Genomic DNA, 13,066 nt, shown 5'->3' with positions numbered 1-13,066 from the left:
TGTCGGTAACATTGTTCACTGAGTTGTTCATTTCGATACTTGTCGAGTTGAGTAGTTTAAGTTGTATACAAGTATATGTTCATTGTGCATTCTTATATTAATCTTTCTAGATTGTATGCCATGATTATGTTTGCCTTTCCTTTGTGCAGGAATTATCTTGGAGCCGGCTTTGGAGGAGTTCTTCTTGGATGCATTGAGATCTCCAAACAAATCTAGAAGGAGATTTGAGGTAAACACTCTTTCCATACTTGGTTAACTGATATTTGATAGATGAACATGTGTATAACTTGGTAGCTTCTGCAGATAATCTTACAGTCTATCAAAGGTCCCGGGAAGGCCTTTGAGGGTAGTTTTCATTCTCCATACACCATGCATTTTACCCCATAGCAGAATTGGCGACTCTGTTGGGGACTATACATCTAGTTCCCGGTTTACCCGGACTCCTCTCAGTTCTTCTCTTTCTTCTAAGAGCTCCCTACTTCTTCAAATCCTTTTCTGATCCACCAACTATCTTGTTACATCCTACTAGTTTGCATTCTCCTCAGAAACTGATCCTAAAGGCCCTTTGTTTGAGAAATTTCCCTCACTAACGCAGGTTACCAAGCTAAACAGAGCTTTATAAAGCATTGTGCCTGTGTACAGGGAGCGTTAGTGGACCAACTAACTCTCTGTTTACACTGAAACAGAGCATTAGTCTCCCATTTCCATGATTTCCAAAAGAGTCTGTGGACCAAAAGTGGGGGAATTTTCTCATGGGCTGAAGTAAGATTTGCAACTATATTATGTTAACAAATTTGGTGTCATGAAAATTTATTTTTAGGAAATTGTTTTAGTTTTTCTCTCTTAAAATACATTTTTTTTTGAAAGAAAGTCTTATAAATTGTATTCATCCTTCTGTCGAAATAGTTGTAAGCTGCTTCATTTTGGTTTTCAGTAGTTGTTAGGAAATATTGGAAAAAGAATCTTTTGGTTATGCAAGTGTTGAATGGCTTTAGATGCACAGACGAATCCATGAATATGTGAAAAGATGAATATGTAGAATAAGACTTGTTTGCATAAAAATTGGAAAAAAAAAATCAGAGCCTTGTTCTACATGATTTATTGAGTCAAGAGTCTCACCATATTCATACGTCAACACCCCTACCAAAGGCAAAAAATAAAGTACACTTAAAATTTACATTAAAACCAATTAGTTACTCTTTTGAGTAAACCAACATTAGCTACGCTAGGATCTTGGGATAAGCATGTGAGTGAACTACCCAAGGTTGAAAACCAAAACTAGTGTCGTTAACTAGCGAAAAATTCCTTCTGCGCTTATATTACCGGGACCACTCCACTAACGAAGGAGAAAAATATGAGACAATATCAGACTGTAATTGAAGGTAACTCACCTTCTCTTACAAATCCTTTGGGCATTCTGAGTACTGGGGGTCCCTTCGGGGATTTCGAAACTGAGCCGTGGACTCAGGTTTCTTGCCTACACAGAACACTGTCTATGACTATGTCCCCCTCGTAACGTTTATGATTTGAGGTATCTCTAGTGGCAAAAACTTCTAGGTACTTACACAAGGTGACTGGGACAGGCTGTCCTGGTACTTTACATGGACAGATCTACTCTGTCTTCAGTTTTTTGGAGGGTTCTCGTCTTCACGAGAGTACTTGGCCCTCAATTTGAGGTTTGGGTGAAGCTCTAGAGTAACCATAATTGTACATTTGGCCATCCTTCTCTATTATTCATTGAGATACTGGGCTTCATCTCCAGTGATCGGTGCTTATTAGACGAGATACTTTCCCTTTGTTTGCTAATTGATATATTTAGTGTATTTTTTATTTTTAGGTACCTGAGTGCTATCATTTTTGAGACTTTAAAGAATATCACATTAAAATTTATTTGATAAAACTCAATAGTCACCGTGGCTACATCCTGCCCTCGTTGTCAATCCAGATGATTATTAGGACTTCCTCCACTCATTTTGGAAGATCTGCCGAGTTCCACTGACTCGAATTCCTCATCTTCAAGGAATCAGTCTCCTAAATCTCATACAGGATTTGTGTGGATGACCGATGATTCAAGTTTTCTACAGGATTTCTTCATGGAAGAATTTCTTCCTCACTTTAACACTCCGCTCACAAATCCTTCGGACCTTATCGTGGTTCCCATGGTACCTGTGCTTCCTTCTTCAGTAGGTGGAAATTTCCCATCTATCCAGTCGACGACTCATGGGTTGTGGAATTTGAGAGACACCATTGGTCCTCTACCACTTCCCCAGTCCACAGTCATCACAACATCGGTAATGTGGAATGCTGCTATCCCATTTGTCCCAAGTATGAAAACTCACATAACACCCTCTATAAGTGGAACCCAGTAGATGCTAGGTTCCACTCCTATGGTGCCACAATGCATACCTTCGACAAGTGCCACATACAGTGCTCCATATAACACTCAATGCGGCACTATGGGTGCGGTTCCTGTTTACCAACAATATGGTCAGCCGCCAATGTACAATTCCAACCCCTAGATTTAGATATCTGGGGGGGTTCCCAATATGCACATGCCGGTAGGGAATGTCACAGTTCCCCCTCCGTTCTCAGGCATGCATGGATAGTCGCTAATTGACATGAGTGTTCCCTCTGTCAATCAAAGCCAAATGGTTAGTTCTGTGTCAGTCAAGAATCCACAAGGGGTTCCCAACCAATCCATGGGGGCACCCTACTCACAGACTCAAATGAGTCAAGGGGGCACCGCTTATACTGGGGGAAATTTCATACCCCAGTATCAAAATCCTCATGGAAATCCACTCTACAACACCATACCACAAAGCAACTGCTACACCATGCAACCCATGTATAATATGGGGAACCAAACGATGGGAGGAGCGCAAATCTCCTTAAGTCATCCGTCATCACCATGGTCCGAGTCGGGGGAACCTAACTCTCTGCCTTTCTTGGCAACACTGGATATACCCAACTTATACAAGCTGAAAAATGACCCAATCTACCACAAGTTACAGTGGCCGCCGATCCCACATAAAATACCAACGGAAATTCCCAAGTTCGATGGCAATTAAGGGGAGGATCCAAGCACCCATATCACCACCTACCATCTTTGGAGTGTTTCTAACTCCATGGTGGATGATATTGTCCGATTACGTCTTTTTCCCCGCACCCTTACTGGCAATGCAACAAAGTGGTATATTGAGTTACCACACGCGTCAGTAAATACCTTCGATAATTTAGCGATGGAATTCCTGAAGCACTTCTAGCTACCTATCCGCTATGAGATTGGGACAGATCTCCTCACTTCATTTCATCAAGATACTACCACCCACATCTCTTATCATATTCATGAATGGAGACATAGGCAGAGGTTAGTCAAAGCTCCCTCCTAGACTTTCTCTTAACAGACTGGTTTTGTAGGTCCTTACTTCCAAAAATCACTAGAGATGTTGCTCTAGGTGGTGCAATCACAGAAGACCAATCCATATGTCGTGCCCAACACTTAGATTTGATATATTCACAGTCTGGCACTCTTTACGACATAGTCCCCAATGCTCCTGGTAAACCCAATGCTTCCGCCACTCAGCACCTTGGAGTGCACGCTGACGGGATTGTCGGCGCAACCTTTGGGGCCGTTGTAAAACAACGCAGTGGTTCCAATGCCCAGATGGAAGTGGACCCCTTTACCAATACGACTGCTCTTCCTACCACTGCAATAAACTCTGTGCAGTCTACATGTTACACTAAAAAATGTCACCATGGCTATTTACAGTTGGTATGGCTCTATCAACAGTCATACTACCCTCTTAAGCAAGTCTTATGCCTCTGCTATCCATGTCAAACTCCAAGAAAGAGAGAAAGTCTTTATAAATGTGTTTATCTCTGGGTACGCAGGTTCTCTCAAACCTTGCCTGCGGGTACGCACCTATTGTTCATAAGGTCTGCGTCCAAGGACGCTCTGTATCTAAAGGGGCAGGTGCGTCCCTCTGAAAAGGTTAAAATGCGCAAGTTTTATCTTCAAGAACTTGTGGTCATTTCTAGAGCATTCTAGAAGGTTGTTTGACGTGTATTGAGCGCCTCCAGATGGTTCATGCACTCCTACCAAAGAGGAACTTATCCCATCAATAAAGGAGTGATCCCATCCAAAGAGGGGACTATCCCATTGATGGTGGACCTGATTAACTTCCTCTTGAGCACTATAAAAAGAGGCATTGAGCCAGAAGGAAGAAGGTTGAAAGCTATAGATTTCTAAGGGTAAATGCTGCAGGAATTAGGACTCCCATTTAGAAGCTTGTGAGGAGAGATTGCCATCTTTACTTGTTCTATTTGGAAGTGGGTGAGCTTTGTCAAAGTAGAGGAAGACTCTTGTGGACCCTGGAAGGAGCTTGCACAACACCAAGGCTCAGGTTGTAATGGTTCCTTTTGATTACCTTTAATGCAAATTGGTCCATTCTTCTCAATAACTTGTTGTTTATGGGTTATTTCATGTACTCCTTGGTCTATGTGTTGAATATGCTTTGTTTTATGTTATAATCAGGTGTTATTTAATTGTTTGACTGTTGGTGATTGCAGGTTTTGGAGAAAAGGAGGAGCTCATCCAGATAAACAAAGCTTGGACTTCTACAACAGCGTTTGGACAAAGGTAAGAACGAAACACTTGATTTCTCATATCATAATGTATGTTTAGAGAAGGATAGCTCCAGTTTGTTTTGTTTGTCATTAGAATGTCTTAGACTTCTAGGAAGGTCAGTTGTGTCCGCACCCTTGACTGATTCCGTGTGACAAATTGGCGACTCCACTGGGGATACCATTGATGAGAAAAGTCTTTTCCTTTGTGTGAACTTTGCTTTGAGAAAATTGGTTTATTTTTCTGGTTTTGGCTCTGTGACCTTGTCTCTGGGTGGGTTAGCTTAGGATTAGTTTCATTTTGGTTTTTCTTGAATTTTCCAGTAGGACGCACCCTCTGAGTATTGCACAGTGCGTCCCTGGACGCACTGTCGCTGTGTGCACAGTGCGGGCCCGCACCTGTCTTAACGGGTTGCCTGCGTCCCCTGCTAAAATTTGAGAAAATTCCATTTTTTGCATTTTTGCTCTTAGATTTTGCTTTTTCTTAGTTTTTACTGCCCAGATCCACTAGTTACCTGCCATAAATCTTCACCTAAGCTCGTTTCATTAGCATTCTTGCTTTAAGCTTTCATCAATTGGGTGTTTTGAGTCTCTTTTTTGAGAAATTCTTAATTTGTTTTCCTTTGGTCATTACTTGGAGGTTTCTCTCAGTCCTTTCACAATTTTACATCTTTTTGCTTCTGTTTTTGCAGAAAAATTTCCCCCTCATTCGCCGGGGGGGGCTAAATTGTGTATGAGTGTTAATCGCCTTTGAGTGTTTTTATTTTTTGATCTTTGGAACTCTCACCCAATTTTCTCGACTTGCACTTGATTGGTTCTTAGATCACATTAGAATCATCTTGTGTTTGAGAATTCTCTTGCATAGATCACATTTGCATAATTAGAATTCTCATTTTTGGAATATGAATGAAAAATGTGCATAGATTACCTTTGCATACTTTTCAAGTGAATTGTGCTTAGATTACAATTGCATAGTTTACATTCTGAAAAATCAATCGTAGATTTAGATCAGCTTTCTTTGATTTGAATTTACACAAAAAATAAAAATAAAAAAATGGTTTGGAATTGATTTGCATTAGTTTTTCTTGATAAAATTAGTGCATTAGAGAATTTTTTATATTTTCTCTTAGTGATCAATTTTTTGCATTGTTGGAATTGAATGGAAACTCTCTCCTTACTTTAGTTAGGATTCATCGAATTGAAAAGATTACATTATCATATTCGATTGCATTCAGTTGAGTCGGGTCATAACACCATTGGTTTCATCTCCATTTACCCCTTTGAGTAAAAACAGCCTTAATAACACAGCGCTTAATTAAAATTCATCTAGTAATTTTTACATTTCTAGGGCTCTGAAACACCAATATAGATCAGGCTAGTGTCTTGGAGTAGGAGAGTAATTAACTCTCCAAGACAGCAAAACCAAACAAGTAGCTGATCTTGTGATAGAATCAAATCCAATTGTTACATTTACACTCTGGGAAAGCTCCTCTTAAAGGAGAAGCACGAGCTCGTGTCCGAACCAGTGAGGGGATCCATCCTCCCTCGTTGGGAACGACGCCAGACAGTACGTATTACAAACGGTAAACCTCGGATTAACCATTGTCGAGGAGCCAGGGGTCACTTATCGGTAAACCTTGGATTACTGTCAAGGAGCCGGTAAGGGGATTGAGCTTGCTACTCTACCCTTGCGTGCTGTCGGAGTTTAGACTGTTCCCCCAGGTGTACTTGTTGCCGTTGGTAACCTTAGTGACCATAATCTTTAGGATTCTACCCAAGGTGACGGTGGAGGGAAGATCCCACTGTACCTGGAGCAGACGTCGGTTATACTCACTTGGATTTTCCGGGGGGTTCACTTCACTTCGAGACGGTTAAAGTGGAGGAACTTGGTCCAGTCTATTCATTAAGCAGGTTGCCGGGGTAACTGTTCCACCCACTATTTCTGTACTGGATTCTGCGAGGTTGGGCTTAATCACCAACTAGTGTTTTCGGTCCGGAAGGCTACTGTTTGTGTGTGGTTTGACTCCTAGATTTGATAGCGCGTGTTAATTTGTTTGTTTTTACTTTTAGAGACCATAGGTGTGAATTGTGAATTTTAGTTGTTAAGTGTGATTTGTGAATTGTTAATTTTAGTTTTAAATTGTTAATAAAATTCACTGAAGTTGAATATAATGGCAAATGTTCCGGAATTTATCAACCTAGGAACCCCTCCTAATGAGAATCCTAGTACTTTTCCTTACTTTGGAAATGTTGGTCCTCCTTATATGGCTACTTTGTCATTACCTGGATTTACAATAGGATTACCGATATGGTTATTTTCAACTTCGTTGGTCCAAAGTACTCCAATTGTTCCATCTCAACCGGATGCTTCACCTCAACAGAGTTCACCATCTCAACATCACCAACCTTCTGTTGACCCTTTACCTTCTTCGCCTAATTCTTCTTCCTCCATTTCTTCCTCTTCGCCTGGTAAAAGCCTTGATGCTAGTAACCAGGAGGCTAAGAAGAAGAAGAAAGGGAAGAAGAAGAAGAAGAAGAAGAAGAAGAAGAAGCAAGATAAGAAAGAAGTCAACCAACCAACCATGGCTGTAAGTGTTAGTTGTGTTGAGGAAAATTCTGACATGCACCGTAAACCCAAATACCCTTGCAGGCTTTGTAAGGGTGACCACTTCCTTGTCAATTGTCCTGGTATTCCAAAGGTCCTGGAAGTATGGTCAGAAAAAATTCATCAACTTTCCATTGATCCATCAACCAGTGATAGTCAGGTTCCTGGGAAAAAGGGTAAAGTTAGGTTTCCTTGTAAGTTATGCAAAGGGAGTCATCAAACTCACATTTGCCCTCACATGGATGAAGCCTCAACATTGTTGGAACACCTTACTGTTCCACAGCAAGAATTTCCAACTGGCTACCGTAAACTTTCTCCCAACCTACCGTCAACTGACGGAGTGACTGATCTAAATTCAAGTACAATCAATCACACTCTTCCATTGGAGAGTGAAACTCATGTCACTCAGGTTGATGATCCATTAGTTGATCAAGTGGTCGATTCAATTTCACATTCGGTCGATCCCACTTTCCATTTAGAGAGTGAACTTCATACCGCTCAGGTTCTTCTTGTTACATCAGATTCTTCTATGCCGGGGGGCATTTCACCTGTTTCTACAGAACCCCCTCCAAGTACTGAGGTCTTTTCCTTTGATTGGAATAGACTGACAGAACCTCGTCTTCCTTCCTCCATCCCTTTCCAAATCATTGTCAAGGCTGGTGGTAGGGACATTCATCGTACACAGGTAGATGAAGGTGCTTCTGTTAGTATTTTATCCTCAACTGTTTGGAAAGCTTTGGGTTCCCCTCAGCTTGCGCCTATTACGCAGAATCTGAAAGCTTTTAACAGAACCATTAGTGAACCTTTAGGGATCCTTCCTAAGTTTTCTATTACCTTGGAAGGTAAAAATGTCTGTATTGATCTTATGGTAGTTCGAGGTCCCTTGGATTTCAATCTACTCCTTGGGCGAGACTATGTTTATGCAATGAAAGCTGTCGTATCGACACTCTTTCGCGTGATGTCTTTCCCTCACAATGGCAGTATTGTGACTGTAGACCAGCTTTCGTTCCCTAGTCTTGTCTCAACTACCAATAATATGACACCCCTAAATGTTCCTGATTCTAAAGTGGTATCTACCCTGCCACGGGTTAATTATGTGGCAACTGGTCCCATGTATTCAGTTACCGATGTAAGTGAGCCTCTCACTGTTGATTTAGATCCGGTAATTGACATGGAAAACTCTATGGGACTACTTGAACACGATGTTCTTATCCCTTTCGAGTCCCTTGACATGTGTTCCTTCGAGAGAAGTATTCTTCCTTCTGATGAAGACCTCTTGGAAGCCATGATCAAGGTGTGTCCATTGACATGTCTTTCTTCCAGTTGGAAGCCATGATCAAGACCGCGAGGATAGTTTTTTCTTGTATCAACCTCGTTAAAAAATGAAACAAGGAGTACGAGGATAGTTTTTTCCTGTATCAACCTCGTTAAAAAATGAAACAGGCTAGCATGAGGAAAGTTCCTTTTACTGCGTCAACCTCGTTAAAAAATGAATCAGTGAGCATGAGGATAGTTCTTTTACTGAGTCAACCTCATTAAAAAATGAATCAGGTAGATTTTAGGATATGTAGGTAGATGGTAGAAAGTAGGATTATGAGGACAGTTCCTGTTACTGAGTCAACCTCGTTAAAAAATGAATCAGGTATGAGGATAGTTCTTTTCTTGTGTCAACCTCCTTAAAAATGAAACAACTCCCTTTTCAAGTTAAATATTGAAAGTAAACCTTCATTTCATCCAGCCGGTTGAATGCAATGAAGCCTGGGGGGCATGTACCTCGCTTTGCATCATTATGCTGGGGGCATGCGAATTTTTTGAGCATAGTTCCTTGTCTTGTGTCAAGCTCGTTAACAAATGAAACAAGGGTAGGTTAAGAAGGTAGATTGTAGAGTAGTTATGAGCATAGTTCCTTGTCTTGTGTTAAGCTCCTTAAAAAATGAATCAAGGATTTTAGAGCATAGTTCCTTGTCTTGTGTCAAGCTCCTTAAAAAATGAATCAAGGATTTTAGAGCATAGTTCCTTGTCTTGTGTCAAGCTCATTAAAAAATGAATCAAGGATTTTAGAGCATAGTTCCTTGTCTTGTGTCAAGCTCGTTAAAAAATGAATCAAGGGTTTTAGAGTAGAGTTTTTGTTAGGTAGATTGTAGAGAGTAGTTATGAGCATAGTTCCTTCTCTTGTGTCAAGCTCATTAAAAAATGAAACAACTCCCACAAGTCTTTCCAAGATCTTGAAAGTAAAGCTTCATTCCATCCACCTCATTGAATGCAATGAAGCTTGGGGGGCATGTACCTTGATTTGCGTCATGCGAACTTATAAACAAGCATAGTTTTTTGTTTCAAGCTTGCGTAAACATGAAACCAAGTCCGAGCATAGTTCTTTTCCTGTGTCAAGCTCGTTAAAAAATGAAACAAATCCTCCTCTAATTGAGTCGAGAGTTTGGCTAGATCTCATAAATGTTAAGTTGTATATTTAGGTTAGTTATTTTAGTGTTTTGCGTAATTTTCTTACAGTTTTAGGTCGAGTCTTACAAATGATCTCGTAACTCAACTTTCATTTCATCCAACCGATTGAATGAAATGAAGTTGGGGGGCATGCACTCTAGCAGTTACGCTTAGGGGGCATCAAGCACAGTTTCTCTCTATTTCAAGCTTGTGTAAAAATGAAACCACTTTGAAGCATAGTTTTTCTCTGTTTCAAGCTTTTGTAAAAATGAAACCTATTTCGAGTCGATTTTAGTTATTTTCAAGACTCGTTAAACTCATGAAAATACCGAGATTATTTTGCTATCTTTCATTCTCGTAAAACAAACGAAAATGCCGAGTTCTTTCCGTCTTTTCCTGCTCGTAAATTAAATTGAAAGTCGGCCATATGAGTACATTTTTATCATTTTTTCGAACTCATTAAAATTTACGAAAAAGTGAAAACTATGAGTACATTTTTATCATTTTTTCGAACTCATTAAAACTTACGAAAAAGTGACACCGTAGAGTCATCTTTTAAGCCCTTTTCTGACTCCTAAAATATGAAAAGATTGCCGAGCGTTTCTTTTACACTCGTTAAAACAGAATTAAAAGACGGTCCCCTTATAGCTCTTTTCTGACCGTAAAATCAGGAAAAGAATGCCGGGTTTTTGTCGTTTCAAACTCGATACGGAAATAAAACGACGTGTCCTTGATCGCTTTTTACTTTTCAGGTCAGAGGCACTAATCATGAAAGTACTCCTTGGTCGCAAGATCAAGCGGTTCCCTCAGGTATTATTTTATACTTTTTCGGGCTTGAGGGACACAAATTTACGAAAAAGTTCAACTTAGAGTCTCCTTAAGTTTTTCAGACTCTCTAAAATTGAAAAACGCCGAGTTTCTCCTATACTGGGCTCGTTAAACATTTCACAGTAAAGGACCTGTTCAATTACAAACAGGAACGAACCACTCCTTCCTAGGGTTCGAATCAAAACTAGGTTGGACTCATCCGAAGGATGAGCTTATAATCAAGCATATGTTATCCTCCTCAAGCTTGTTAAAAATAAAGAGGTACTTGCCAGAAATGGTGGGGGAAAAGAGAGAAGAATGAGCCTATTTGTTACCTTTTGTCTCAGAAGAAACTTTATTACCACTCTTGGACACGACACTTTTCATTCACCTGGGTTGGGAAATCTTTCACCTCACAGTTGATCAAACCACTTTTGAAAGTCTTCAACCGGGTTCCGGGGATTAACTTTGAGCTATTTAGCACCAAACCATCTGTCGTGTCGTTATGTGTTCAAGAGGTCTGCAAACAAAACTTTCATCTGCAAAATACTTGTCATCCATTTGACCATCCCTGAGTCAGTCCTTACAGCAACATTTCTCCAACTTGAACAATGATTTCGTGTTGTGGGCTTGCCTGCATCGGGTCACTTTCTATCGACATCAGCACATTATCTAGAGAGATGACTTAGAAATCGTCAGTACCTTGAAGTCTGCATGCATCAATGGCAGGTTTCTCGCCTTTGACGTCAGTTTACATCATTGACTTTCGATCAAAGGATTCCGTGAAATGTTCGACATCAACTCATTCATTCACATCGCATGGATTGTACTCGGTACTTTGAGAACCATTGACATTACTGGTGGTCTCTCTCACGCTTGTTAACAGTTTACATCATCGACTGGTAATCAAGTGGTTTCTACCATGTTCGACATCGACTCATTTATTCGCATGGTTAGAATCGTACCAATTCGAGAAGTAGGAATGAAGACCCTGGATCCAATCTTTACCATCCAGGCTGCGAGGAGTTTTGTATTCATTATCTAAGTAGACTAACCATAAACAGATGGCTGCGCCCATACTGTGTCTACAAAAGTCTATAATTATGATGTACTGCAAAATCATTTCTGTATCAGAGTAGTTAGTCTGTTAGTTAAAGTTTCAATCTGAGTATGGGAATGCCTACCTCAGTGATGATATAATCTTATACATGTATTTTGTGTTGAAAATTGCAGGTTCTGACCGGGTTCTCCACAAGATAATCCTCGAAATGATAAAGCGCTTCACCCTTCCTAGATAATACAAAACCCTAATCTATTCCAGGCTTCGCACTTTAGGGGGCAATCTGTTACACTAAAAAATGTCACCATGGCTATTTACAGTTGGTATGGCTCTATCAACAGTCATACTACCCTCTTGAGCAAGTCTTATGCCTCTGCTATCCATGTCAAACTCCAAGAAAGAGAGAAAGTCTTTATAAATGTGTTTATCTCTGGGTACGCAGGTTCTCTCAAACCTTGCTTGCGGGTGCGCACCTATTGTTCATAAGGTCTGCGTCCAAGGACTCTCTGTATCTAAAGGGGCAGGTGCGTCCCTCTGAAAAGGTTAAAATGCGCAAGTTTTATCTTCAAGAACTTACTTGTGGTCATTTCTAGAGCATTCTAGAAGTTTGTTTGACGTGTATTGAGCGCCTCCAGATGGTTCATGCACTCCTACCAAAGAGGAACTTATCCCATCAATAAAGGAGTGATCCCATCCAAAGAGGGGACTATCCCATTGATGGTGGACCTGATTAACTTCCTCTTGAGCACTATAAAAAGAGGCATTGAGCCAGAAGGAAGAAGGTTGAAAGCTATAGATTTCTAAGGGTAAATGCTGCAGGAATTAGGACTCCCATTTAGAAGCTTGTGAGGAGAGATTGCCATCTTTACTTGTTCTATTTGGAAGTGGGTGAGCTTTGTCAAAGTAGAGGAAGACTCTTGTGGACCCTGGAAGGAGCTTGCACAACACCAAGGCTCAGGTTGTAATGGTTCCTTTTGATTACCTTTAATGCAAATTGGTCCATTCTTCTCAATAACTTGTTGTTTATGGGTTATTTCATGTACTCCTTGGTCTATGTGTTGAATATGCTTTGTTTTATGTTATAATCAGGTGCTATTTAATTGTTTGACTGTTGGTGATTGCAGGTTTTGGAGAAAAGGAGGAGCTCATCCAGATCAACAAAGCTTGGACTTCTACAACAGCGTTTGGACAAAGGTAAGAATGAAACACTTGATTTCTCATATCATAATGTATGTTTAGAGAAGGATAGCTCCAGTTTGTTTTGTTTGTCATTAGAATGTCTTAGACTTCTAGGAAGGTCAGTTGTGTCTGCACCCTTGACTGATTCCGTGTGACACTACATAAAATCCTAGTGGTAAGAAAAAGAAGAATAAGAAAAAGACCGCTCCTTCTGAGGAGCAGTCAACAAAGCAGCCCAACCCAAAACAGAAGGCCACTGCGCCTACGGCTAATGAAAAGTATACACTTGCCAGATTTCCTTGAAAACTCTCTACTGAAGACCATGTAACCTAGCATTGTCCGCGTCTTCAAGA

The sequence above is a fragment of the Pinus tabuliformis genome, chromosome X (assembly GCF_031772625.1).
Source record: "Pinus tabuliformis cultivar Carrire ecotype Pingquan chromosome X, CPIR1, whole genome shotgun sequence".
Lineage (NCBI taxonomy): Eukaryota > Viridiplantae > Streptophyta > Pinopsida > Pinales > Pinaceae > Pinus > Pinus tabuliformis.
Note: the sequence above shows the minus strand (reverse complement) of the source record.